Raw genomic sequence first — 26,801 nt, 5'->3', positions numbered from 1 at the left:
GAAAGGAATTCCTCGCAAGCAGGAGTTTAGTACCTTTCATGCAAAGCAAAAGGCTCTCACTACTAAGCCAGAAATCTCCACACGAAAGCGGCCTTCAGATCAAACTAAAAGCCCAGAAAAGAAGCTAAAGTAAATTCTTCACTCCCTCTCAATTAAACCTACATGGACGAGGGAAAATGTTTCTATTGAGGTGAGAAAGACCATAAGAAACCAAATTGCCTACAGCTTAAGAAAGATTCTCCTCCTGCATCAAATCTTGTACCTGACGTACAAGCCAACACGAGGAAGGATAAAGAAAAAAGGCAGCTACTCATAGGGTGGGGCAGTCTCAATGGGCAAAGAGGATTGATCTTGTTTGATCCAGGATCCACCAACAATTTCATTTCATTGGACACCTCAGAATCTATGCCCGAGTGATTGGGAACTCCAATCAGTTCAGGATCAGCCTTTGACGGGTTGACTACGAATTCCATTTCAGTGCAAGAGCATTTGAATCTAAAGATTGGGAAGTACTCCTGATCAAGAGTCTTTCCTAGCTGCTCCAATACAAGGCTGCGATGTTATTTTGGGAATGCCTTGGCATTACATAACTCATCCATTTCCAGATTATGTAAATAAGGAGAATGGGTCTTGTTCGCCCTAGTACTTCTCCTTATTGTTCACCAATATTGCTTTTTCAGAAGAAAAACGGTACTTTTTGAATGTGCATTGACTATCATTCTCTCAACAAGATTACAATCAAAATTAGATTTTTGATTCCGCGAATCGATGATATCAAAGACAAGCTACAAGGGCACAAATTTTCAACCGCATAGATTTCAAGAGCAGCTACCATCAAATTCATATTGCTCCAAAAGACATACATAAGATTGCATTTCGTACAAATTTAGGATTGTACGAGTTTTTAGTAATGCCTTTTGGTCGTACAAAAGACTGCATTGTTTGCTCCATAAGATATACACAAGACTGCATTCTGTACAAATTTAGGATTGTACGAGTCTCTAGTCATGCCTTTCCGTCGTTCCAGCAACTTTCAATCGAATGATGGAACAAATTTTTCGTCCTCATCGACAATTCACAGGCATCTTCTTCGATAACATTTTTGTCTTCTCTCACACAAAGGAGGAACACAAACGACACATTGCCTCCCATAATCAAGTACGCATTGACCAAGCAAAGGTTCAAGCTATTTCAGATTAACCACACCCTGCTTCAGTTCATGATGTCCAAAGTTTCCTTGGCCTTTGTTTCTACTACAAAAGCTTTATTCGCCATTTTGCTCATGTAGTTGCACCTCTCGATGATCTCACAAAGAAAAAGATATCTTTTGTATGGGGCCTAGAAAGAAGGAAGCTTATGAAAAGCTTAAGTACCTTCTCACCCATGGACCCATCCTCATTGTCTCTGATCTCCGAAAACCATTTAAAGTACATTGTGATGTTTCAGGCGATTGCATTGGCTCAGCTCTTAATCAAGAAGGCCACGCAATAGCTTATATAAGAAAGTAGATGACTACGTGATGTGGAGCTTCATGCTTCCATCTATGAGAAGGAACTCATGGCAATCATTCATGCTCTCTCAGTTTGGAAACACTACCTTCTAGGAGCAGATTTTACGATCAAGACAGATCATCAAAGTCTTTGATACTTTCTCTCTCAACACAAGTTGTTTGAGAAACATATGTTGTGGGCCAATTTTCTTTCCATCTTTCACTTCCAAATTCTCCACACTCCTGGAAGTAAAAATGTGGTGGCAAATGCTCTCTCTCTCTCTACGGCCCCAAGTAAATGCCATAACAAATATACATTATCAAGAGTTGGAATCTCTACCCGAGATGTACTCTGACAACCTCGATTTCGGTGAAATTTGGCAGCAACTACAAACTGCTACTGAAATTTTTCCCTACTCTATTAAAGCTAGTTACCTTTATTTTCATCAGGCTCTTTGTGTGGTGCGTCCCACTTAGAACAAAGGTAATGGATAAAGCACATGCTTCTTCTTACGCACGACACGACATAGAGGTGTAATGTCTACGACACAAGCCTTAGAGATATTTTTATTGGCCAACACGACGAGCCTCAAAGACACACTCCTCAAGAAAGACGGTCCCAGATTGTTCATGTAACTGCTCATCTCGTTGTCAAGGTCTAGTTGCTCATCCTCAGTGAACATCCTATCTAGGTACTCCGATCGCAAGTTGAGCAAACCGCTCTCTGCAAAAAGCTCTGGAGTCTTGTAGAGAGGATGGAGTATAGCAGCCATCCCATGAATAGGACAACTCATATACGTCCATCTACTCTCCACAATAGCAAGGATGTCATCCGCCTGCAATTCACAAGACTTCACGATCAAGACTTAAAACAAATACAGCATCCAACTTTCCAAGGATCAAGCGAGAAGGCAGAAACAAAATACAGTACCAATTTTCAAATGCATTGACTTACCGCTCTGATGTCACGGAGGTACGTGTTGCTATATGCTGCCTCATCTGCATGAATAGATGATACACAAGGCCAAGAGTCGACCCCTCCATGTCTGTACACGCAAGAGAACATAGAGAGGCTGGAGAGCCACTGCCAAAGAGTGCACCTCTACCCAAAAGCTCTCATCAAGCACTTTCCTCTGTATGTACTTGGTAGGCTCCGTCTGCGCATGGTGCATCAACCGCCACTTAGGGTCCACAACTGTCTGCAACAATGGATCCCTCAACCTGTAAAGCCTCTGAAGTACTAGGTACATGTATGCAAACCTAGTCTTCAAGCGACGCACCATGTCTAGTGTGCTGACTCCTGAATATGGCAAGTGCTTGATGTTTCTTGCGGAAGAAAGTAGTCATCTTCGACGCATCAGAAACAATAGGCTGTACCCAAGTCAACTTGCCAATATCCTCCACGAGTAAGTCGAGGCAATGTGCAGCACATGGAGTCCAAACTATGCGAGGGAACTCCGCCTCAACCATCTCCCCCATGGCCTTGTAGTTGGACGCATTGTCCGTAACAACCTGCAAAATCAGTGACCATTATACGACCAATATCTTGTTAGTTACAAACTATGGCTTCTAAAAAGCGCAAGAGATTCGACAAACTACAAAACGCAAGAGATTCGACTCTCGAGAATGATAGAGTAACTGTACGACATTATCCTTCCCAACCCCCTTGATGGCTTGCCGAATGTGCCCAAAAATAAACTCTGCCGAAATATGCTCACCAGCCTTGCCCGCGTCCACAACACGTAGGAAGTATGTACCAAGGCAAGAGGAAACAAGGATGTTGATAATGTGGCGTCTGCGAATATCACTCAACCCATCAAAGATAATAGTACAACCAAACTGCTGCCACCCAGCTTTCACTGGGACCAATGCTCTATCAATGATCTCTTGCTGCTCATCTAACATTTTTGTGCGCATCTTCTGATAATCCAAGCCACTCCAAGAATCTGTGGCGCCGACTTGTGCAATGGCTCGGACCATTTTCTTCCATTGCTCTGTCCGCAAGACATTAAATGCAATGTTGCACCCTATAAGAGTGCGAGCAATCTCTGTTTCTGCAGTTTTTTGCCTCTCATTTACCCCGGACTGTGCATGGATACGTAAAGGCAAAGTAGACTACGTATACATGCCTGTCTCTTGATCTGTATCCTCATCTACATCCTGAGAACAACGAGCCCTTTTCCTGCTAACGTCCTTTCCTTGTTGTATATGTGCATCTGGAAAATCTGCAAACAATGCATCATGCGTTGCCTCATCTACTTTCTTACTCTTGGACGAGGGAAGACCCTGAAACGAACTCTCGGAGTGGATCTCCCAGCTACACGGACCGCCTACAGACACGCATCGGAAAAACCACCCGACCATAGCCAACATCCGACAACTCCCCCGTGCTGGGGCGTGCACCTATAAGACCAAGCATCCCATACCACCCGGCCTCACCTCCTCGAGGTGACCTCGTGCACTCCTAGCCTTGCAGGCTAACCATTGGCACTCTGTCGGTGGGGGTCGATAACTTCAAATGAGGCCTTGGCCTCCCTTTTATAATAATGGCCGGCCACACTAGTCGAGTTCACACTACGTCCGCCCGGACACTGGACGCCCATCCCGACGGCGTCTGGACTAGATCCCCTCTCCTATGAGCGGGACATAACAAACTTCCCCCCTTAAGAACCATTGATGTCCTCATCAATGAAGTGGGGATACTAAGCTGTCAGAGCCCTAACTGGTTCCCAAGTAGCAAACCTTTCAGTTTGACCCTTCCATTTAATTAGGTACTCGTCATAAGCCTTTTGGCGTGAATGATGGGTACGATGATTTAAAACTGCCTCTGGTTCTCGAGGAATATACTCAGTTTGCATATCTTGCCATACATTTTCCTCGATGGGCACAACAACGTCAGCTTCGCCCAATTTTACTTTAAGGCGGCTGACATGAAACATTGGATGTACACTAACATCCGAAGGAAGAGCCAGTTTATAGGCAACTTGGCCAATTTTCTTTGTGATCAAGAACGGACCACAATATCTAGCTGAAAGCTTATAATGCTTTCCTGTTCACATAGTCTTGGAATCCTCAGATAGACCCATTGTCCCACATCTAGAGTCCTTGGAGATCTCTTTTGATTAGCATAAGTAGTGACTCGATCACGAGCCGTTCTTATCTTATCCTTAGCCAATTCGAGCATTTCTTGCATGTCATGCAGGATATCACGAGCTTGGTGTTCGTTGACTTTCTCTAAGCCAATAGCAATCGGGGATTTAGGCTCAAATCCATACATCAGCATGAACGGGCTAAATCCAATAGCAGAATGCTTGCTACTATTATAGGCAAACTCTTAACTGTGGGAGATACCTTTCCCAATCAGACTGCCTTGAGAGACATAGGCTCTCAACATGTCCTCTAACGTCTAATTCATCCTCTCAATTTGTCCATCGGACTCAGGATGGTCAGAAGACGACATACTCAACTTAGTCTGAAGATGAGCAAACACATCTCGCCAAAATCGGCCAGTGAACTTAGTATCTCGATCACTGACGATATCCTCTGGCAAACCATACAGCTTATAAAGCTAATCGACAAATAAAACTACCAACTAGTGGCTTTTTGCTGTCAACTTCGTTAGTATCAACACTTCACCATTTTTGTGAGTCTATCGACCACAACCCAAATAGCGTCATTGCCCCAACTAGTATTTGGCAAACCAACGATGAAGTCCATGGAAATACTCTACCACTTGGCATCTGGGATTTCCAATGGATGTAGCAGGCCAGCTTTCCTAAGGCACTCTGCCTTATTGACCTGACACTGAGCGCACTTCTTCACATAGCCCTCTATGTATGAGCGCATCCTTGGCCAATAGAAATATCACTTGACCAAAGCCAAAGTTCTTTGGATGCCTGGGTGCCCAGCGCTAGGAACATCGTGGCATTCGCACAAAATCCTTTGTCGAACCTCATCGATTTTCGGCATGCAGACTTTACCATTTCTGAACAATAGTTCAACTTTAATGGAATATTGTCGTTGTCTCGTCTCTCTGGCACGACTCACTTGGGTCTCCGGATCACCCAAGCCTGTACGCGAGTGATCCCTCGCTTCGACCTCGTTCCATATCTTGCCAAAATGGCCATCGGAACGACATAGCCCTCGGAGGGAGAGAGAGAGAGAGAGAGAGAGAGAGAGAAGTCCGTCGAGATTTCAACCATAGACAAGGGCATTAACCTTAGGAATCCTGTTGAGTGCATCAGCAACTCGATTGCTGGATCCTTTTCCATAACGGATCTCAAAGTCAAACTCTTGCATAAGCTCAACCCATTTAGCCTTCCGGCCCTTGAGATCACCCTGATCACAGCCATAGCGCAAGGAATGATGATCTGTCCATGCAACAAATGTAGAGCCATACAAGTAGTGTCGCCATTTCCTCAAGGCGCGAACCACGGCGTAAAGCTCCTTCTCATACGTTGGATAACGCATCTCAGCATCAGAAAGTTTCTTACTTTCAAACGCGACAGGACGTCCATCCTGGTATAATGCCACACCAATGGCATAATCACTAGCATCCGTTTCAACCACAAACGATTTGCTAGGATCCACAATGTGCAATATTGGCGCAGTAGTCACCAAGTGCATTAGTGTTCGAAAGCTCTCATCGAGACACTTATTCCAGACAACAGGGGGGTTACCTTTACAATGAGGACCCGAAGTCTTCGGTCCTGTCACCCCTCCTTTTAAAAGTTGCGTAAGCGGAGCAACAACTTTAGAGTAATCCTTGATAAACTTGCGAAAGAATCCAGTAAAGCCTCAAAAGGACTTTACTTGGCGTACATTCTTCAGAATGGGCCAATTTCACACTTTATCCAACTTTTCAGGGTCAACGCGAATTCCATCACGAGTAATGATGTGACCCAAGTACAGAAGCTCTTTCTTGAAAAATTCACACTTGGAAGCCTTAGCATAAAGCTTCTCAGTTCTCAGTACTTCGAGAACAGCGCGTATATGTGCTAAGTGCTCAGACAAACTTCGTGTCAAGTGACACATCCAACCCTATGTGTCCATGGACAAGCTACACCATAACAGGGTTCCCGTCAGTCCAGTCAATCTAGATTAGAAGTGATCTGGCACTTTTGTGAGTCTATTCGTAGACCGTGCATGCCGAGTCACTTAGTGTAGATGCATATTCTTTGGTTGCACACCGCATAAGCATAAGCATTTCCATCAGATTCCATCAGAGTCAGTTTGGGGATTTTTCAAGTGACTTTATCCTATTTTTCCCTATTTTTAACATTTTTCACTTATTTATTAAGTGACTTTTGTTGGGAACTCAGTAGGACAAATTGGGTAAGTTAATATATAAGCAAACCCAAGTTAGCACAATTGGGCAAATGAGCAAGGAGCACAGCAGGCTTTCCAAGCAACAGGTGTTCCCTCCCTCTCTCAGCAAGATCCTCCCCAAGCCATCTTGGTAGGTCACTCCACCATCAGCCCCAGCGTTTTATCATCGCCATCTATTCTCCCTCCCTTGGCGTTTCTCAAGCATCAGCCCATTGCCATCAAAGCTCCCCTTTCCTGGCGTTTGTCTCCCCTACCGGCAGCCAACCCTAGCATTTACTAACGCTAGTAAGACCTGCAAATTCTCAGCGTCTTCAGCCACAAAAACGCAGCCTCAGCCCTGCAGCAAGGCAGCGTTTTCAGCCCTCGACTTCAGCCCAAAAACGCAGATTGATTATTGCAATAACCCAGCGTTTTTGTCATCTGTATGAGCCTCTACCAATCAGAGAATTTCAGCCATAAAAACAGCAGTAAGACAGGGATTTTCAGCCATACGAAACAGCCCCAAGATCTCGCACATTCTTAGCCATTAAGCCCTTGTGGACAACAGATAGAAGCGAACCAAATTCAGCCCTAAGTCATCATCGTCGTCATCGACATAGTCCCCGTTTGCATCAGTCCATGCATCATCATTGTACACCTTTGTGCAATCAAAAGTAGACCACTCTCGCCGACGAGAGTGGGGCCTTCGGAGGAGGGTTTTACAACCTCTCGGGTGTCATATCTCTTTCTCTCCTCTCAGTCTCATACATTTTGCACGCACAATATCCACTCACTTTGTTCGTGATCATAGCACTCTCCATAATGACGGAAGGATCTCTCCTTCCCTAAGAACTAAAAGGAACCTTGAGCAAATAAAGATCACTAATCTTGAGAAAATACAACATTCATTCCGTTGCACCTTACATTCGTATCAGAGCTTTGGAAGTGTTCTGCATTACTCAAGGAAAGAACCACAAGAATTTTTTTTGCTTGTTGCGGTCGCACGAACCCAAGTTTACTTGGGCGTGTCGATTCCTAATCATGTTTTGTTGAAGAGTGACAGGAATCCCAAGAAAGAAGGGCTTGTCCAGCCTCACCTTGTGTCTCTTTTCACTCATTGAGAGCGGACCGTGCACTTAGCAGCCGGCCAATCGACGTGAGGTGGGAAACTGCAACCTTGGTGTGAGTGCAAGGCCTCCAAGGGGTGCGCCCACAGAAAAGAGTAGAACTCGGGTGAAGAGAAGATCATTCTCCAACGTGATTTGCAAGCAAAAGGAAACCTCAAGAACCTCAAGACCCTCAAGAACCAAGTTCCTCGTGAACTTAAGAACCAAAGATCCTAGTGCATGGTTGTCACCCGAAGCGGAATGGACTTCGCATACAGGTGATGAGCATGAGAGAGGCGACGAAAGATTCTCCCCACCAGGAGATTTTTCCAACCCTCCCTCTTCACCATCTACGCCACGAGTTGTTCTAACTCCTATGGAGATGATGGTCAAGTCAATGATGGACATGATGTTGGCACAACAAGAAGCGACTCGTGTCACTTTAGAAGCGAATCCCGTTGCGTTGGCACAACAAGAACCAATCGCCTTGCTTTCGAACACAAGCGCGATGAACGAAATGAACGAAAAGCAGAAAGGGAGGCCGAGCGTGAAGCTCAAAGGGAGATACGCACTCAAGAATTTATTTCCCAAGTGCTAGCCTCGAAGATCGAACCACCCAAAGATCGTGGGAGTTCCTCAAGTGGTGCAAGCCACGATGTGGATTGCAACAACCCAGTCACCGAAAAGTTGACTTTCAGTAAGTATGATGGTAAGATGGATGCTACGGTGATTCAATTTTGGTTGCATCAATTTAATGCTTATTTTGCGACAACTAAGAAAATAGGAAATAGCAAAGTTTTGACGGCAGCTATGTACCTTGCCGGTGATACCATCAATTGGTACCACGCATGGCAAGAGGCACAGCTAGCCGCGCACCTAAAGGCGGCTGCCGACGATTTCGCGCCCCTCTCTTTTAGTTGGGCGAATTTCCAAGACAAGCTCAAGGCGCGGTTTATGCCACCTCAGTACCTCGCACGATTGAAAGAGGATTGGCGCAATCTCAAGCAACATGGTATGCCAGTCATGTCTTTTTCTAACCGTGTTTTGCAGCTACGTACTCAATTACGCAAATCGGATGATGAGCGCAAAGAGGCTTTTCTCTTTGGGTTAGACGAATACATCAAGTTTGATGTCGAAGTCTTTGACCCCGCGGATCTCAACAAGGCGGTAGCAATCGCTCTCTCCCAAGAGATGAAGCACAACAAGGGAAAACCTAAGGAGAACAAGTCTTCTCAAGGGACATCTCAAAATTCTCAGAACACACTGAATGGTAAGAACGGTAAGAATTGTAATTCTTCTAGCCCTTCTTCCTCTAATTCCTCGGAAAAGAACTCTAACAATGAATCTAAGGGTAAAGCTAAAGCACCTGCAAAACCTAAGCTAACCCCTGATGAAAAAGCTTCACAAGGAACTATAGGAGGATACATCACAGCTGAAGAACAAGTGATTTATGCTAAAGAATGTAGATGTTTTCAATGTCACGTCAAGGGTCACATTAAGAAGGCTTGTCCTAAGACAGTCCCACCTAAAGAACCAAAGGTACCCACAGCTACCACAAACTCTGTCACGACACAACCTGCATCTTCTCCTGACTCTGACACTCACATTGATGAGTCTCTCTTGAAGTGTTATGGTCATGTAAAGGGGCAGCGTTTTATCATATTGTTTGATCCAGGCAGTATGCATGATGTGATTAGTCCCCTCTTGTTGAGAGAGCCCGCCTAGAGGTTAGTCAGAAATCTCCTCTCGAGGTTTTTGGCTTCGCTCCTGGTATGGACTCTCTCATCACGAAGGAGTGCCTTGATGTGATGTTTACCGTTCAACAAGCTTCTTTTCGTAGGAAATTTCTTGTGTCTCCTCTCTCAGGATGTGATATGATTTTGGGTATTAAATGGTTTTGTGAACTCGACGCTCTCATTGATTTGAGGCTAACACTCTCATTTTACATTCCAAATCTGATTCCCCCCTCATGATTCGTGCTGAGGAGGGCTTCCATTCTTTGCCTCTCATCTCGCATGTGCAGGTAAAGCGTGAATTACGACGAGGAGCACAAGCGGCATTCATCTATGCTGCTCCAGTTTCCTAAAGCATTCAGGCTCCAGGTAAGTAATCGGAGTTGTTTACCAAGTTTAAACATCTCTTTTTGCAGGATGATCTTCCACCTCGTCTCCCACCCGAGCGGCCGGAGGACCATCGCATCGAGCTTATGGAGGGAGCACAGCCTATCAGTAAGGCTCCCTGCCGTTTGAACAAGTCACAGGAGGAAGAGTTAGAGCGACAACTCACGGAGTTGGTGGCTAGAGGATTCATACGTCCTAGTGTAAGTCCTTTCGCTGCTCCTATTTTGTTTGTTCGCAAGAAGGATGGTTCGTCTCGTTCGTGTGTTGATTACAGGGCATTAAACAAGATGACCGTCAAGAACAAGTTTCCGATGCCTCGCATTGAGTATATCCTTGATAGGCTCAATGGGGCAAAGGTTTTCAGCAAGATTGGATACCATCAGGCACGGGTATTCAAAGGCGACATTTTCAAGACCGCCTTTCGTACCAAGCGAGGGCAATGGGAGTACATTGTTATGCCTTTTGGATTGACAGGAGCCGTGGGTACGTTCAATTGTCTCATGGTAGGTCATTTCAGCGATATGGTAGGTGTATGTGTGTGCATCTTTTTAGATGATATTCTCATTTTTTCTGCATCGTGGAAGCAATATGAAAGAGATGTTGAAAGGGTACTAACTCATTTGGATGAGTGTCAATTGTACCTTGCAGCTAAGAAGTTTGATTTTTTTCTTACTGAAGTCACTTATCTGGGTTATATCATTTCTACAGAAGGCGTCAAGCTAGATCCCGCGAGGGTGGAACAGGTTCGAAATTGAGATTTGCCCAAAACTGCATATGATGTGCGTTCTTTTCTTGGTTTATGTCAAGCATATAGTTCGCACATAGAATTTTGCCCGCATTGCTGCACCTATGACTGATGTTTTGAAAGGGGTAAAGACTCGCCGTCAGCACGAAGACTTGCCCGAGGCAGCCATTGAGGCTTTCGCAGCTCTCAAGGTTGCGGTGACAGAAGCTCCGTGTCTTATCCTTGCTTCTTGGGATGATCCCTTTGAGATATGGACAGATGCGAGCAATGTCGCCATAGGCGCTGTGCTCCAGCAGCATGGTCGTCCTGTAGCTTTCCTTAGCCGGAAGCTCAATAGTGCGGAAAAGAATTATTCAGTTTATGATAAAGAACTTTTATCTGTCATTCACTCTCTTAAGCATTGGAAGCATTTTTTGTATGGTAGAGAGTTTACAGTGCGCACAGATCATCAAGCCCTCAAGTGGCTCCAGTCTATGCCTAGTGCACATTGGAGTGATTGCCAAGCGCGGTGGTCACAATTTTTTGAGCAATTTGGCGGTTTGATTGAGTATGTGCCTGGAAAAGCTAACCCTGTTGCAGATGCGTTGAGTCGCAAAGGACAGATTTTGGCTCTTGAGTCAAGAACCACATTTTCTATACAGGGTGAGTCTTTCGACAGCATGAAGAATCAGTATGCAGATTCGGAGTTTGGTATGTATTGGTTGCAGGCTCTTGCTTCCCAAGGGCCCAATAACTATCTCATTCGTGATGGATTGTTATTTTTTGGTCAGCGTCTATGTGTGTTGCCCTCTCTCAGGCCAACCATATTGCATGGTGCACATGATTCTTTCACGGGTGGGCACAGGGGAATGAACACCACATTGGAAAGGATTGAACGTTTTTTTTATTGGCCTAAAATGCGGAAAGATGTCTTTCGTTATGTCACACAGTGCACTATATGTCAAAAAGTAAAAGCTCCTCGGGGTAAGCAACAAGGCCTCTTGCTTCCGCTGCCTATTCCCAAGGAACCTTTTCAGGATATCTCTATGGATTTTGTGACTAACTTACCACCAAGTCTGCATTCAAGGAACACTCAATGTTTAACAATTGTTGATCGTTTCAGCAAATTTTGCATGTTGATTCCTTGTAAAGCCACAATTACTGCACAGGATGTTGCACGATTGTTCATTAAGCATTGGTACCCCCTCTGTGGTTTGCCAAAGTCCATTGTTTCAGATAGGGATGTTAAGTTCACGTCCAACTTTTTGCGTGCACTCTTTGAAAATTTTGACACAAAGCTGAATTTTTCATCCGCTTTTCATCCACAATCAGATGGTCAAACGGAAATTTATAATCAGTTGGCTTTTGATGTGTTGAAATCTTATGTTCATGATCAGCAGTCTCAATGGGAGCTCTATCTCCCATTGGTTCAGGCTATTCTAAATGATTCCTTTTCTTCTGCTTTTGGTCAAACTCTGTATGGGGTAGCTTTTGGCCGTCCGTTCCAGTCACTTTTGACTAGATCGGTCAGTCAAATGCCTGATGCCAATGCTGAGAGCCAGTCATTGGATGAGATTTCTGAGAGTGTGAAGCTTCGGCTAAGCAAGGCTCAGGAGTCTTATTCTCTATAGGCTAACAAGCATCGCCAAGAGGTCTCGATCAAGGAAGGAGATTGGGTGTATCTACAAATCATGAAACAGCGCCTTAAGCAAGTTGGAAAGAAATGTCCTAAGTTGTCTTTTCGTATGTATAGTCTATTTCCAGTCATCAAAAAGATTAATGAGGTTTCAATGAAATTGCAATTGCCTACCTCATGGTTAATGCACAATGTTTTCAATGTTTCTTGGTTGAAAGTGTTTCAGGGAACACCTCCAAAGGACGTTTCGGAAGAAGAAGAACCGGAGATCATCGATGAAGCTGAAGTCATGGAGCCGGAGCAAGGCTTGTTGCATTGGTTTCGCCATGGTTCAAAGAAACAAGTACGACAATATTTTCTGAAGTTCAAAGATCGAGGAACCCATGAAGCGGTGTGGGTAGACAAAGAGTTCTTCAAGGATTATCCAGAGTTGTTGGCAGACTACAAGGAAGCCATGCAGCTCGGTACCAGTACCTCACTTTAAAAAGGAGGGGATGTCACTTGACACATCCAACCCTATGTGTCCGTGGACAAGCTACACCATAACAAGGTTCCCGTCAGTCCAATCAGTCTAGATTAGAAGTAATCTGGCACTTTTGTGAGTCTATTCGTAGACCGTGCATGCCGAGTCACTTAGTGTAGATGCATATTCTCTGGTTGCACACCGCATAAGCATAAGCATTTCCATCAGATTCCATCAGAGTCAGTTTGGGGATTTTTCAAGTGACTTTATCCTATTTTTCCCTATTTTTAACATTTTTCACTTATTTATTAAGTGACTTTTGTTGGGAACTCAGTAGGGCAAATTGGATAAGTTAATATATAAGCAAACCCAAGTTAGCACAATTGGGCAAATGAGCAAGGAGCACAACAGGCTTTCCAAGCAACAGGTGTTCCCTCCCTCTCTCAGCAAGATCCTCCCCAAGCCATCTTGGTGAGGCCACTCCACCATCAGCCCCAGCGTTTTATCATCGCCATCCATTCTCCCTCCCTTGGCGTTTCTCAAGCATCAGCCCATCGCCATCAAAGCTCCCCTTTCCTGGCGTTTGTCTCCCCTACCGGCAGCCAACCCTAGCATTACTAATGCTAGCAAGACCTGCAAATTCTCAGTGTCTTCAGCCACAAAAACGCAGCCTCAGCCCTGCAGCAAGGCAGCGTTTTCAGCCCTCGACTTCAGCCCAAAAACGCAGATTGATTATTGCAATAACCCAGCGTTTTTGTCATCTGTATGAGCCTCTACCAATCAGAGAATTTCAGCCATAAAAGCAGCAGTAAAACAGGGATTTTCAGCCATACGAAACAGCCCCAAGATCTCGCAGATTCTTAGCCATTAAGCCCTTGTGGACAACAGATAGAAGCGAACCAAATTCAGCCCTAAGTCATCATCGTGGTCATCGACATAGTCCCCGTTTGCATCAGTCCATGCATCATCATTGTACACCTTTGTGCAATCAAAAGTAGACCACTCTCGCCGACGAGAGTGGGGCCTTCGGAGGAGGGTTTTACAACCTCTCAGGTGTCGTATCTCTTTCTCTCCTTCTCTCAGTCTCATACACTTGCACGCACAATATCCACTCACTTTGTTCGTGATCATAGCACTCTCCATAATGAAGGAAGGCTCTCTCCTTCCCTAAGAACTAAAAGGAACCTTGAGCAAATAAAGATCACTAATCTTGAGAAAATACAACATTCATTTCGCTGCACCTTACACTTCGGCTGTAGATCAAGATATCATCGAGAAATACAACAACAAAGTTGCCTAAAAATGGCCTCAGCAGATCATTCATCATCTGCTGAAACGTAGCTGGAGCATTGGTCAAACCAATAGACAAGACCAAAAACTTGTAGTGACCATAACACGTATGGAAGCCTATCTTGGGAACATCTTCCAGTTTGATGCGTATTTGGTGCTAGCCTGATCGCAGGTCTATCTTCGTAAAATACAACGCGCCAGACAAACTTCGGCTGTAGATCAAGATATGATCGAGAATTACAACAACGAAGTTGCCTAAAAATGGCCTCAGCAGATCATTCATCATCTGCTGAAACGTGGCTGGAGCATTGGTCAAACCAAAAGGCAAGACCAAAAACTCGTAGTGACCATAACGCGTATGGAAGCCTGTCTTGGGAACGTCTTCCAGTTTGATGCGTATTTGGTGCTAGCCTGATCGCAGGTCTATCTTCGAAAAATACAACGCGCCATGGAGCCGATCTATCACATTGTCCATGCGCGGGAGCGGTTACTTGTTCTTAACAGTGAGCTTATTCAACCCTTTGTAATCCACGCAGAAGCGCATAGTGTTATCCTTCTTTCGAGAAAGTAACACTGGCGCTCCCCACGAGGATTTACTTGGCCGAACAAAACCCTTGTCGAGATAATCTTTCAGCTGCCGCTGAATCTCGTCCTCTTCGGTTTTACTAAACCGATAGGGTTGCTTTGAGAAGGGCTGCCTACCAGCCACCAACTCAATGCCATGATCTGCTCCTCTCGAAGGGGGCAAGCCAAGAGGTAGATCATCAGGAAAAACATCCTTGAAAACAGTCATGATTTCTCGGATAAGGTCGGATTCGTCAGAATCCCCAAGTTTAGCAGAAGAACATGAAACATTTTTACGAAATTCAGTGACAGAAGTATCAAGCACTAATGAATCAAACCAAGCAGATGGTACACATTGATAAAAGTCAACATCAGAAGACTTTGTATCTTTATACATTTCCAAAGCAGTAACAACTGGTATTGCAAAACCATTATTTACAGACCTATGGTTACAAAGCGACACAAATACATGAGGCATATCTTGCTTAACAAAAACAAGAGAGTGATGTACATAGTCTATATACAATGAGTCTTGTTTATCATAAAACCATGGAATTCCTAAAATAACATCTGCTCTATCGAGGCGCATGATGTGGAAATCCAGGTTCTCTTTGTAATCAGCCAACTCGAGCGACAAATCTGGAACCATCCAATTCCATACATCCGTATCCTCGCCACGAGCCATCTTCACGCGATACTCATGGTCACTGTCCCGTGTCCGCAGGCTCAGTTTCTGCACCAATTTTGCATCCACAAAATTGTGTCAGCGAGCTTCCATTATCAAGGAGTACGGTCACGTCGTGACCATTGATCTTCCCGAGAAAACGGAGAAGATCATGCTTATCAAACACTTTGGTGCTAAAAGTACAGTTAGTGCATGAACTGTGCGCTAAATGATGGATTTCAACTTGAACAACATCAGAGTTACCTGAGATCTCGTGAATCTGAACCGAAGGACGACCTTGCGGTTTCTGCATCTTTTTCTTCTTGGGGCAGTCCTTGATTTAGTGACCTGTCTGGCCACATCCGAAGCAAGCCCCCTTCTTCACTGCATCAGCAACTGAAGCATTTTTGGCTTTCTTCTTCTCCTGAGAAGATCTTGGCGGTGATTTTGACTTATGCTGGATTCGGGGTCGCTTCCTCGAAGCGCCCTCACCGGATTGATGGTTTGCAGTTCTTTTCTTCTCATAGTTGCTCCATTTATTAAATGGAACGTCCTGGCCTTTCTACTGCATCCTCGGCGTCAATCGGGGCTTTGTCCTTGATTAAGGCCCATAGGTAATCTTCATGTAATCCCAGCAAGTACATGTGCATAGCGTGCGTGGAATCCACCTTACAGAAGGTGAGCGCCTCTTTGAAAGCTGTCGTATACTTAACAAAAGATAGAGCTTTCATCGAAAGACTCTGCAATTTGGCATAAGCTTTCAAAGGATCCATTTTGGCGAAATCCTTCTTGAATTTCACACAAAAGTGAGCCCACGTCGTAGGCTTCTTTGTCATATCACGCCACCAGGTAAGCGCCTTACTACGCAAATAGAGAGGAATCGTCTGAATCCTCCGTTCATCATGCTCCCCATGGAGATCAAAATACGCCCACTGGTGCAGCCAGTTATTTACGACCAATTCCGTACACTCCTTCTCTTCCCCTGAGAAATTTTTTGTACGGAATCGTGGCAGTCGGACTACCCTGTGAACGCCCAAAAGCAGCAATCTGCATCCGCAATTGCTGGAGATGGGTTTCGCCCTCGACAAGACGCGCAGTCGTCGACTGATCCATATTAGCGGGACATAACAGACCCCCTCCCGGGAAGTGCTCCAGAATCAAAGCATCCTTGATCTCTCGCGGAACAAGCTTGCATCCTCTGCATTGGCCAGTAGTGCCGATGCCAGTAAGGTGCCTGAACACACGCGTCACCGTACTTGTCTTTTGCTTCCCACAATATTTGCAAGTCCAAGTGCGTTTCCTGATCCTGCTTGCCCTCCTGTATTTACCACCGCAATGACATTGGTGTGTGCGCTCCAGGCTGGGTTGGGTTTGCGAGGCATGGTGGACCTACACATGCAGTATGAACACGACATCGTGACTAAAACGCATGTGCTATCGCGAGAGAATCACAAAGAAATGTGCGAGGGAGAGAGGGAGAGAGGAAAGATTTGCTTTCTTACCGATGAACATGCGCGAAAAGGCTCCGCAGATGGACTTTGCAGGTTGCAGGTCACTGTTGCAGACAATCTCCAGTAAAATAAGGCGCCCAAACTAAACCCAGCCAGGCGAAAATATAAGGCTCCTCGCGTAGGGTTTTTTCTCAAGCCAAAAAAATTCCATACACTACGGATCCGTACGGTACAGACGTACGGTGCCGTACAGATACGTACGTACGTCCGGATCCTTCCTTGGGTGGAATTCTGCCACTTCGTGTCACGTGTCGTCTCTCTCTCTCTCTCAGTTCAATTGTTATTGAAGTGCTAAAAGTTTGTTCAGTCTATTCTTTTCTATTGTCATGTGGTGCCCGTCTTGTGACAAGAACAGTAGTTGTAAGCAATGTAAAATAGTTCAAAACAAGCGAATGAATAAGATGGTGTCCCCAATCCGCTCGGAAAAGCTATAATTTGATAGTCCTGCAGTGGCTGCCCAAGATAGTGGTCGGCTGCACAATGGAAATACGACGCAGCAGGAGCCGGCAGATTTGGTAGGGGGAGACATAAAATCGGCCAAGTTGTTAATACTCTAAAGTGGCCAAGAATCTGGATTTTAACACTCATTTTTAAGTCAACCAAAAAAAATGCATTTGATAGCCTTATCATCCAGTTTTCTTTGCTGTATTTGTGGCACTAAAGCATAAGCTTCAGGTTTGAAACCTTTTGAAATGAGTGGTGGGGTCAGTATAAAAGCGGTCAAATGAATTAACATTAAAAATACTACAGCAAACTCGCGTAGGATTTTGGAAAGCCAACATTGGCGGCTTGCGAGCAGCTCTCTCTCTCTCTCTCTCTCTCTCTCTCTCTCTCTCTCTCTCTCTCTCTCTCTCTCTCTCTCTCTCTCTCTCTCTCTCTCTCACATTTAGCATGCGCAACCTTACATAAGGCCTAGCGCTACTAATTTGTGGAGTTCTGCAACAGTTTTCACCCACGCAAAAAGTCTCCTTTATCGGCTCTCAGTTCAGCCAATTCTCTCTCTCCTCACGATTTTCTTACTTTGGAGTCCGTGGAGGTCGTGCATAGACTGTGAGGTCCACGGCGGAGGTAAAGTGCAACCATAGGAGCTTGTGTACGTCCCTGCGGAAATAGTCGCACTCAGATAAGCGCAGCACCGACTGCCCACAAAAATTTATGCACTCTGACGCGTTCCAGAAGCAAATTCCAGCCAAGGAGAACTGGTGTGGGAGTCCCCTACGTGAGCAAATATCAGTAGAAGCTTCTCCCGCACTGAAAATCGAAGCAGACATAGCCGTTTTTGGCTACAAGTATGATGAATTTCAGCCAATAGGCTTCTAAAACCAAAATTTCTTGAAAGATTGTCAAGTCCTTGGAGTGTGCATCTTGGTAGCTATAGACATCCACCACTATATGGCACTACCTTTGAGAAAAAAGGAGGCTTTAAAAAAAAAACTTTGATCCTTCTCTTGCAAGTGATCTTGGATTCTTTATGGCTTATACCCCTTCAGAAAGAGCGATGAAGACGAGAGTGCGCTTGATGCGTGATGGACTAAGGGTAGGAGTGACTAGTAAGTCCGTTGCAGGGCCACAAAGATTCTTTGATGAAAATTTGGAAGCGTCATTTTGCTATGTCTGCTCTTTGATAGGACCGGTATGCTTTGAGGAAACCACTCGATTGGAGCTCTGATACCATTGTAACAAGCGAAACCACGTGCCACGGAAGAGAACATACTGAACAACTTTTAGCACTTCCAATAACATTGAACTGAAAGAGATGCACGACACACGAGACAGGAAGTGGTGGAGTTCCACCCCAAGAGAGAACTGGCCCCAAACCCTGGCGCCCCTTTCGGTATTTCTTTATATTACTTCATCAGAAAACAATGCCGATACTCCATCCTTTGCACCTTCACGTGGAAGCACACCAGAGAATGAGCCCATGACACATATTTAAAGGCCCTAGGCCCATGAAAAGCAATATATATGAAAAGATTCAAGTTTTAAAAGCATCTAGTCTCGAAAAGCTTGTGCAAAAGGTCTAACTATACAATTTGCCACGTCATCAGTAGTCATCGAAAATCCGTACTCTACCACATCATCAGCGCAAATCGCGGGCGTCCGTACACCTGCCACATTATCAATAATTTATGCAAGAATTGAGAGTGTGTGTGTGTGTATGTGTGCTCCTACTTTATTTACTTGTTCTTTGAGTAACCTGGGTCCCATAAGTTGGTAAGAACTCATCTTAAAAAATAAGCCACTTGGCAAGACTTAGTAAGTTAGTAAAACTTCTTCTGCTGCTTCTACTTCTTCTATTGCTGCTTCTTACGATTTAGGCCCCTCAGCCGGGATCTGCAATGGCTTGACACGTCAATAGTAGTTGTGACAGCAACCATCGAATTTCTAACCAATACCACCATCAATGCCACCACCGCCAAATGGGTAAAACGGTTGGAGCCCGTATGCCTTCCTCTATTATCCACATCCTAGATTTGCACCGCATCAGCCAAAAGATTTCAAGGATGGTGGATCTATATTTAAATTTTTCTCCTTTTTAGGCATGAAAGATAGAAAAAAAGCTTTACAGTTCTTGGAGGACTTTGACATATCTATGACTCTTGTAGAAGTGAGCAGCTTGAGAGTGCGACTGTATGTTTATGTTGTGGGCGATTTGGCGTATAAGCCAATGAGTTTTCTTCTTAAAGCTTATAAATCCAAAGGGAGGCAAGACTAGCTACAAAAGAATCTTTTTCACAGACACATTGCGAAGGGTAGAGTCAAGGCTGAGAATGCCTTTGGTATTTTAGAAAATCGATGGCGCATTCTCCATGACGACCTTAATGTAAATCTTCCTTTTGGTCCCTTAGTTGTTATTGAAATCAAGGGAGTAATGGAGGCTTGCTGTCCCTTGAAAGTGGCTTCGGCAGTTACAACATCTCCCATCTCAAAAGTTTGAATGCCCAACTTGGTGGCCAACTCCATTGATATGAAGTTGTGAGTAGAACCAAGGTCAAACAAGATGAAGGCATCATGATCCCTTACCTTTCCCCAAGCATAAGAGAGAGGTGATCCTTTACAATGAGCATCCTCTTTTGGAGCTTTGATAGTGGAAGCTCTAGGAGTCTTATTGCGAGCATTTCTTTTGGGGCAAGAACAATAACCATGTCCTTGCTCCCCACACTTAAAACATTTGTGATCCTTGCGAAAAGTTTCAAGCTCTTCAGGTGAGTTTATTTTTACCTTTGTAAACTCCTTACTCTTGGACCGATTGTTGTTGGTGTTGTTGGAATGGCCTTGGGAAAAATTTTGGGCATTAATTTTTCCCTTTGCATCACTTTTGTCTTTATTTTCCATGGGCTTGACATTTCGTACAACCCCTTGACTGCGTGCTACACAATTTTGTGCATCTGAAGCGAGAACCGGAGTTTTCGAAGCAAATTGACCCATGCCCCAATGCGGAGGAGACCATGAGGTGGCGCACAATGATACGTCAGCGTGCGGCAAGTCTAAGAATGCGAACGGCACTATTTATGGATTTCAATAGGCAAATGTCGCACACTCAAGTTGACTTTTGATGTGTTTGCCATGCAGGAATAGCTCGTTTCGACTGCACGTTTTTTGCATTGTTACATGTTTTTACATATGTGCATATTGTGATATTTGCTTGTTTCATATGTTTCCTCTTGTGTGTTTTATCAGCTTGTGTATTTCTTTCTTTGTGTGTGTTGCTTGATTGACTTGTGTTACATTCCATTAAAAATATATATATTTTATCCTTGAAAGGCATGGGTAACTTTGGGTAGAATGTGCACATAGCCTGTGGAGGGGCCGGGTTCGAATCCCAGGTAACTTTGACGGAGTGGATCCCCCCCCCGTAGCATGCATCTACGTAACTTTTTTTTTAAAAAAGCTTATTTAGATAGTTTTTAGCGAGGATTAGGCTTGTTAACTCTGAGCGGCCACTCTCTATGTATTCAAGAAAACAACCACCTCCCGACGGCTTGATAGCAACCCAACAAATAGGCATCGACCTGTAGCGAAGTGCTCAAAACCACCGACTGACCGGAGAATATTCTCGAGTGACCATACGGCGGCCGCACGGCCTCATGTGCTAAGGCTAAGGGTTGGGTGGCCGCTCTGCGGTCACTCTAAAATCCCAAGAATATTCTCTGGCTCGCCGATGGTTTTGAGCATATGACTGCCGGTTCACGCCCATTTAATGCCCTGCTATAAGGCCACCAGGAGGTAGTCGATGTTTTGAACTCATGAAGAGTGGCCGCTTGGAGTTAACAAGCATTAATCTTACCTAAAATTTATCTAAATAAGCTTCTTTTTTTGGTAGTTACGTAGATGCATGCTACGGAGAAAGATCCACCATGTCAAAGTCACTTGGAATTCAAACCTAGCCCTACACAGGCCATGGACATGTTCTCCCCAAAGGTTGCCCAGGCCTTTCAAGGATAGAATGCTTCTTTTTTTCATGAAATGTAAACACAAGTCAATACTGAGGATACGCGAGGAAAAAAACACACAACCTAATAAAACACACAAGAGTAAATATATGAAACAAGCAAATGCTACACTATGTACACACACGTAAAAACATGCAACAATGAAAAAAAAATCATTCGACCCAACTATTCTTCATGACAAACACATCAAAACTCAGTTTGAGTCTCAAAATCAATACACACTGTCAGAATAAACACTCAATTTTACGACGTTCGCCTATTGAATCACGTGCTCATTCTTAGACATGCCACACACTGACGTGTCATTGCGTATCACCGCATGGTCTCCTCCACATTGGTGTGTGGATCAATTTGCTCCAATGGCTCTGGTTCTCCCGTTAGTTGCACAAAATTGTGTAGCACCTAGCAAGCAATAACAACTAAGGGAGCAAAGGGAAGATTTAGATTAAGGTCACGGAGAATGCGCCATCGATTTTTCAATATACCAAAGGAACTCTCAACCTTCAACCTACCCTTCACAATGTGTCTATCAAAAAAATTCTTTGTAGCAGGTCTTGCTTCCCTTTGGATTTATAAGCTAACTCGTCGTCTTATACACCGAATTAACCACAATATGCGGCCGCACTCTCGAACCATTCACTTCCACAAGAGGCATATTTAAAACCTCATTCCTCTTCATTTGAGCATATATTGTAGACTCCTTGAAGACTGGCATAATGTTCTCACGGAATGGCCATGTGTAAGCCTCCATGGCACGCAGCCACGAGCTTGATCAACTTGGATGGGCTCCAAAATGTCACCTGCCTAGAGAAGCACCACCACATCCATGGCACAATCCCATCAAACCCTCCTCTATCAAACCAGACATGGATGCAATGCAACAAACTACACAGCAAAACAAAGAGAAAAACAACCAAACTACACAGCTAAACAAAGAGAAATACATAGAGTGCATTCTATGCCTCTTATGATCCTACAATGGGTCTTCCTTGCTAGAGGAAATGTGATGCAAATTTAGCAATAACATAAGAAGAAATTTTGTTGCATCAACATCATCCATCTATATTTTCAAAAGAAAAAAGACACATTAAAGAATAACACAAAGCAAAAGTTTATTTCCATTTACTTCCTCCTTCCCTCTCTTCGTCCCTCGACAAAATTTAAAGTCGAGTAGCAACGTACCTTGTATTTGGTGACAATCTTCACGACGTCCAGTTGAAATTTTATGTACATCTTCATTCGTCAAGCCTCCTATTATGTAGACGGCGAAAACAGTCTCAACAGGCAGCAACCGTCTCCTGGAAGCCGAACAGTGGATCAGTCAGTAATTACCACGGCGATTACCACAGTAACTTCGAGAGGCTGTAAATAGGACCCATTACATTGTAATTGGGCTGCTTGTATTTTGACTTCTTACTCCTAGTCTCTTGGTTTTAGTCTCCGAAGCTGTTCTTGAGTTACAATCTCTTCACTTGTAATTCTACTCTATAATCATTACTACAGTAGTCAATTGGGCTTCAATCTGTTATACCTTGTACTTGTTCTTCATAAACTCTGAATCTGAACCTGAAACACTTTTCCAGTCATTCAATCTGTTTCTAATCCCAGTAGAGTATTTCAGTTCAGTTAACTATTTCACTTCAGTTTCCATATTCCATTCCAATTTCATTGTCTGAACTGACGACTTCCAGTAGCTGTAAATTCTTTGCAATCAACTATCTAAAGAGATCAGCTCCAATTCCATTTTGGCGATCACGGTGGCTAGAGTTGTTTGCTCGTTGACCAGAACGCTTCTCCCAGTTTGAATTTTCAGCTGAAGTTATGGCATTTCCATTGTGAATTGCCACAATTGATTGCTTTAGATCAAAAGAGAAAGATTCGATCTCATTGTTTGCGTGTGTGTGGTGAACCGTTTGGCAATCCGTCTCTTTGTTCATCTACATTGCATGCACACTCTTTGAGGAAGACAAGATTTTTTCTAGTCACTTTACATGAAATAGGTATGTTCATGGTTTTGTGTTGGAAGTGGTTTCAGGAATTTTCAGCCATGGTGATTCTTGAAGAAGGAAGAAGCAGGACTCTGGACGAAGTTGAAGCATCGAAGAAGCACGTTCTGCGAACAGACTCACAAAAGTGCCAGATCACTTGCTAATCTAGACTGACCGGACTGACAGAACCCTTGTTATGAAGTAGCTTGTCCAAACACTTAGATTAGATGCATATCCTCTGGTTGCACACAGCATGACCATCAAATTACAGTCAGAACCCATCAGTAGCATTTTTACAGAGCATAGGCCTATTTTCCCTATTTTTGACATTTTTCACTTATTATTTTTAAGTGACTTTTGTTGGAAAGTAGGTAGGGCAAATTGAGTAAGTTTGTATATAAGCAAACCTAAGCTAGCACTATTTGGTAGAAGAGGCAGCAAGAGCACCTTGCTCAACAGGCAACTTCTCAGCAAGACCAACCCCCGCGACAACTTTGGCGTTTTCTCTCAACAAAAGGCCTAGCATTTTTGCACCAGATCAGACAACGTTTTTGCACTTGCAGATTCTCAACGGCAGTAGATAGCAGATCAGCCCTAGCATTAGCAGATTCCCACAACAACACAGCAGATTTCCTAGCGTTAGCATATTTCCCCGCAAGGTCAGTTTTCAGCCCTAGCGTTTTTGGTTTGCAGATCAACCTCAACGTTTTTGCAGATCATCGCGACAGAATCAACCATAGGACCAGCGTTTTCAGTTTTCAGCCTTTAGCACTCGCAGAACAAGTCCCGAACCTCGCAGACCTCACCTTCCCGCAGCAGTTCCTCGCCGCACGGTCAGATCCAACGAAGTTTGCAGTTTCAGCCCAGAAAACGCAGATTTCAGCATCTGCGTTTTCAGCGCGTCGTCGTCGTAGTGTCGTCATCGACATAGAGTAAGAATTCAGCAGATAAAGATTTGCAGATTTCAGCCCTTAGAGTTTTCAGAATTCAACCCATCTCGTCATCGTCCTCATCGTCGTCGACATCGTCGGCAAGTCCAAGCATTGTAGAGATTTGTGCAATCATAAGTAGACCGCTCTCGCCATAGAGAGTGGGCCTTCGGAGGAGGGTTTTACAACGTCTATAGTGTCGTATTTCTCTTCTTTCTCTATCTCTCAGTCTCATGCACTTTCACGCACAGTGTCCATTCACTTTGTTTGTGTCCATTGCACTCTCTCGTTAAGAACGGAAGGCTCTCCCTTCCATAAGAACAAAAGGAACCTTGAGCACAGTTCGAAGCACTCATCTTGAGCAAAGCGCAAACATTCATTCCGCTGCACCTAACATTGGTATCAGAGCTTTGGCAGTGTTCTGTATCACTCAAGGAAAGAACCACAAGAATCACAAGAATTTTTTTGCTTGTTGCGGTCGCACGAACCCAAGTTCGCTTGGGCGTGTCGATTTTTTGAAGAGTGACAGAAATCCCAAGAAAGAAGGGCTTGTCCAACCTCCCCTTGTGTCTCTTTTCACTCATGGAGAGCGGACCGTGCACTTAGCGGCCGGCCAATCGACGTGAGGTGGGAAAAAGCAAGCTTGGTGTGAGCGCAAGGCCGCTAAGGGGTGCGTCCGCAGAAAGGAGTAAAACTCGGGTGAAGAGAAGATCCTTCTCAAACGCAGTTTGCAAGTGAAAGAAAATCTCAAGAACCTCAAGACCCTCAAGAACCCAAGAACCCAAGACCCTCAAGAACCCAAGAACCCAAGACTTTCAAGAATCCAAGTTCCTCGTGAACTTAAGAACCAAAGATCATAGTGCATGGTCGCCACCCGAAGCAGAATGGATACTTCGCATACAGGTGATGAGCATGAGAGAGGCGACGAAGAATTTTTTCCCCACCAAGAGATTTTTCCGACCCTCCCCCTTCGCCATCTACACCACAAAGTGTACCAAACCCTATGGAGGCAATGGTCAAGCAGATGATGGACATGATGGCCAAACAAGAAGAGACTTGCATGAACATGATGGCCCAACAACAAGAAGCGAATCAAATTGCATTGGCACAACAAGAAGAAAATCACATTGCTTTAGAACGCGAGCGCGATGAACGAAAAGAAAGAAAAGCAGAACGAAAGGCCGAGCGTGAAGCTCAAAGAGTAGCCTTGGAGGTCGAGCGTGAGGCTCAAAGAGAACTACGCACTCAAGAATTGGTTCGACAAGTACTTGCCTCGAAGTCTGAACCAGTCAAAGATCGTGGGAGTTCCTCGAGTGGCGCAAGCCACGATGCGGATTCCAACTATCCAGTCACAAAGAAGTTGACTTTCAGTAAGTATGATGGTAAGATGGATGCTACGGTTATTCATTCTTGGTTACATCAATTTAATGCTTATTTTGCGAAAACTAAGAAGACAGTGAATAGCAAGGCTTTGATGGCAGCTATGTACCTTGCCGGTGATGCCATCAATTGGTACCACGCTTAGCAAGAGGCACAGTTAGCCGCGCACCTAGAGGAAGCCGACAAACTCACGCCCCTTTCCTTCAATTGGGCTGATTTCCAAGACAAGCTCAAGGCGCGGTTTATGCCACCTCAGTACCTCGCACGATTGAAGGACGATTGGCGCGCTCTCAAGCAAAATGGTATGCCGGTTATGTCTTTCTAATCGTGTTTTGCAGCTAGGTACCCAATTACGCAAGTCGGATTATGAACGCAAAGATGCATTCCTTTATGGATTGGACGAGTATATCAAGTACGATGTCGAGGTGCTCGATCCAATCGATCTCAACAAGGCGGTAGGATTGCTCTCGCGCAGCATTGAAGCACAACAAGGGAAAGCCTAAGGAGAACAAGACTTCCACAAGTCCCTCGCAGACTTCTCTGAACCCTCAGAACGGTAAGAATGGTAACTCTTCTAACCAATCTTCCAACAGTCTCTCAGAAAATAATTCTTCCAATGAATCTAAGGGTAAAGCTAACACAATTGCTAAACCTAAGCTTACTCCAGATGAAAAGGTAGCACAAGGAATTGTAGGAGGATACGTCACGTCGAAAGAGCAAAGCACTTATTCTAAGGAAGGTCGTTGTTTTCATTGTCACATTAAGGGTCACATAAAAAGAACATGTCCTAAGCTTGAATCGAATGAATCTAAAGAATCCACAGTGCAATTAATGATAACACGAGTGTGCCCCAAGTTTCTCTTGACCCTCCCATTAATAATTCTCTCATTAAATGTTATGGTCAGGTGTCGGGACAGTGTTTTGTCATATTGTTTGACCCAGGTAGTATGCATGATGTGATCAGTCCCTCTCTTGTTGAGAGAGCCCGCCTAGAAGTTAGTCAGAAATCTCCTCTTGAGGTCTCTGTCTTTGTTCCCGGTATGGACTCTCTCATCACGCAGGAGTGTCTTGGTGTGTTGTTTACAATTCAACAACTAAATGCCTTCACTAGAAGATTTGTTGTCTCTCCTCTCTCAGGATGTGATATGATTTTGGGCATTCGATGGTTTCGTGATC

The 26,801-nt window shown here is 44.4% G+C and overlaps 1 protein-coding gene across 4 annotated transcripts in view; it reads right to left on the bottom strand.

Annotated features, from left to right (window-relative positions):
• LOC147420661 (uncharacterized) overlaps window positions 1-26,801 on the bottom strand; it is a 59,352-nt gene that overhangs the window by 15,349 nt on the left and 17,202 nt on the right. For 2 of the 4 annotated variants that reach the window (XM_086504958.1, XM_086504956.1), the window contains exon 2: window positions 22,511-22,626. The exons of the other annotated variants lie outside the window; for them this stretch is intronic. The gene's annotated coding sequence lies outside the window, so the exon portion shown is untranslated. The remainder of the gene's footprint in view (window positions 1-22,510; window positions 22,627-26,801) is intronic. 4 annotated transcript variants of the gene reach the window in all.

This window comes from Adiantum capillus-veneris, chromosome 28 (assembly GCF_014529385.1).
Source record: "Adiantum capillus-veneris isolate H3 chromosome 28, ASM1452938v2, whole genome shotgun sequence".
Lineage (NCBI taxonomy): Eukaryota > Viridiplantae > Streptophyta > Polypodiopsida > Polypodiales > Pteridaceae > Adiantum > Adiantum capillus-veneris.
The sequence above is the reverse complement of the archived record's forward strand: the minus strand, read 5'-3'. Positions and strand labels throughout refer to the sequence as shown.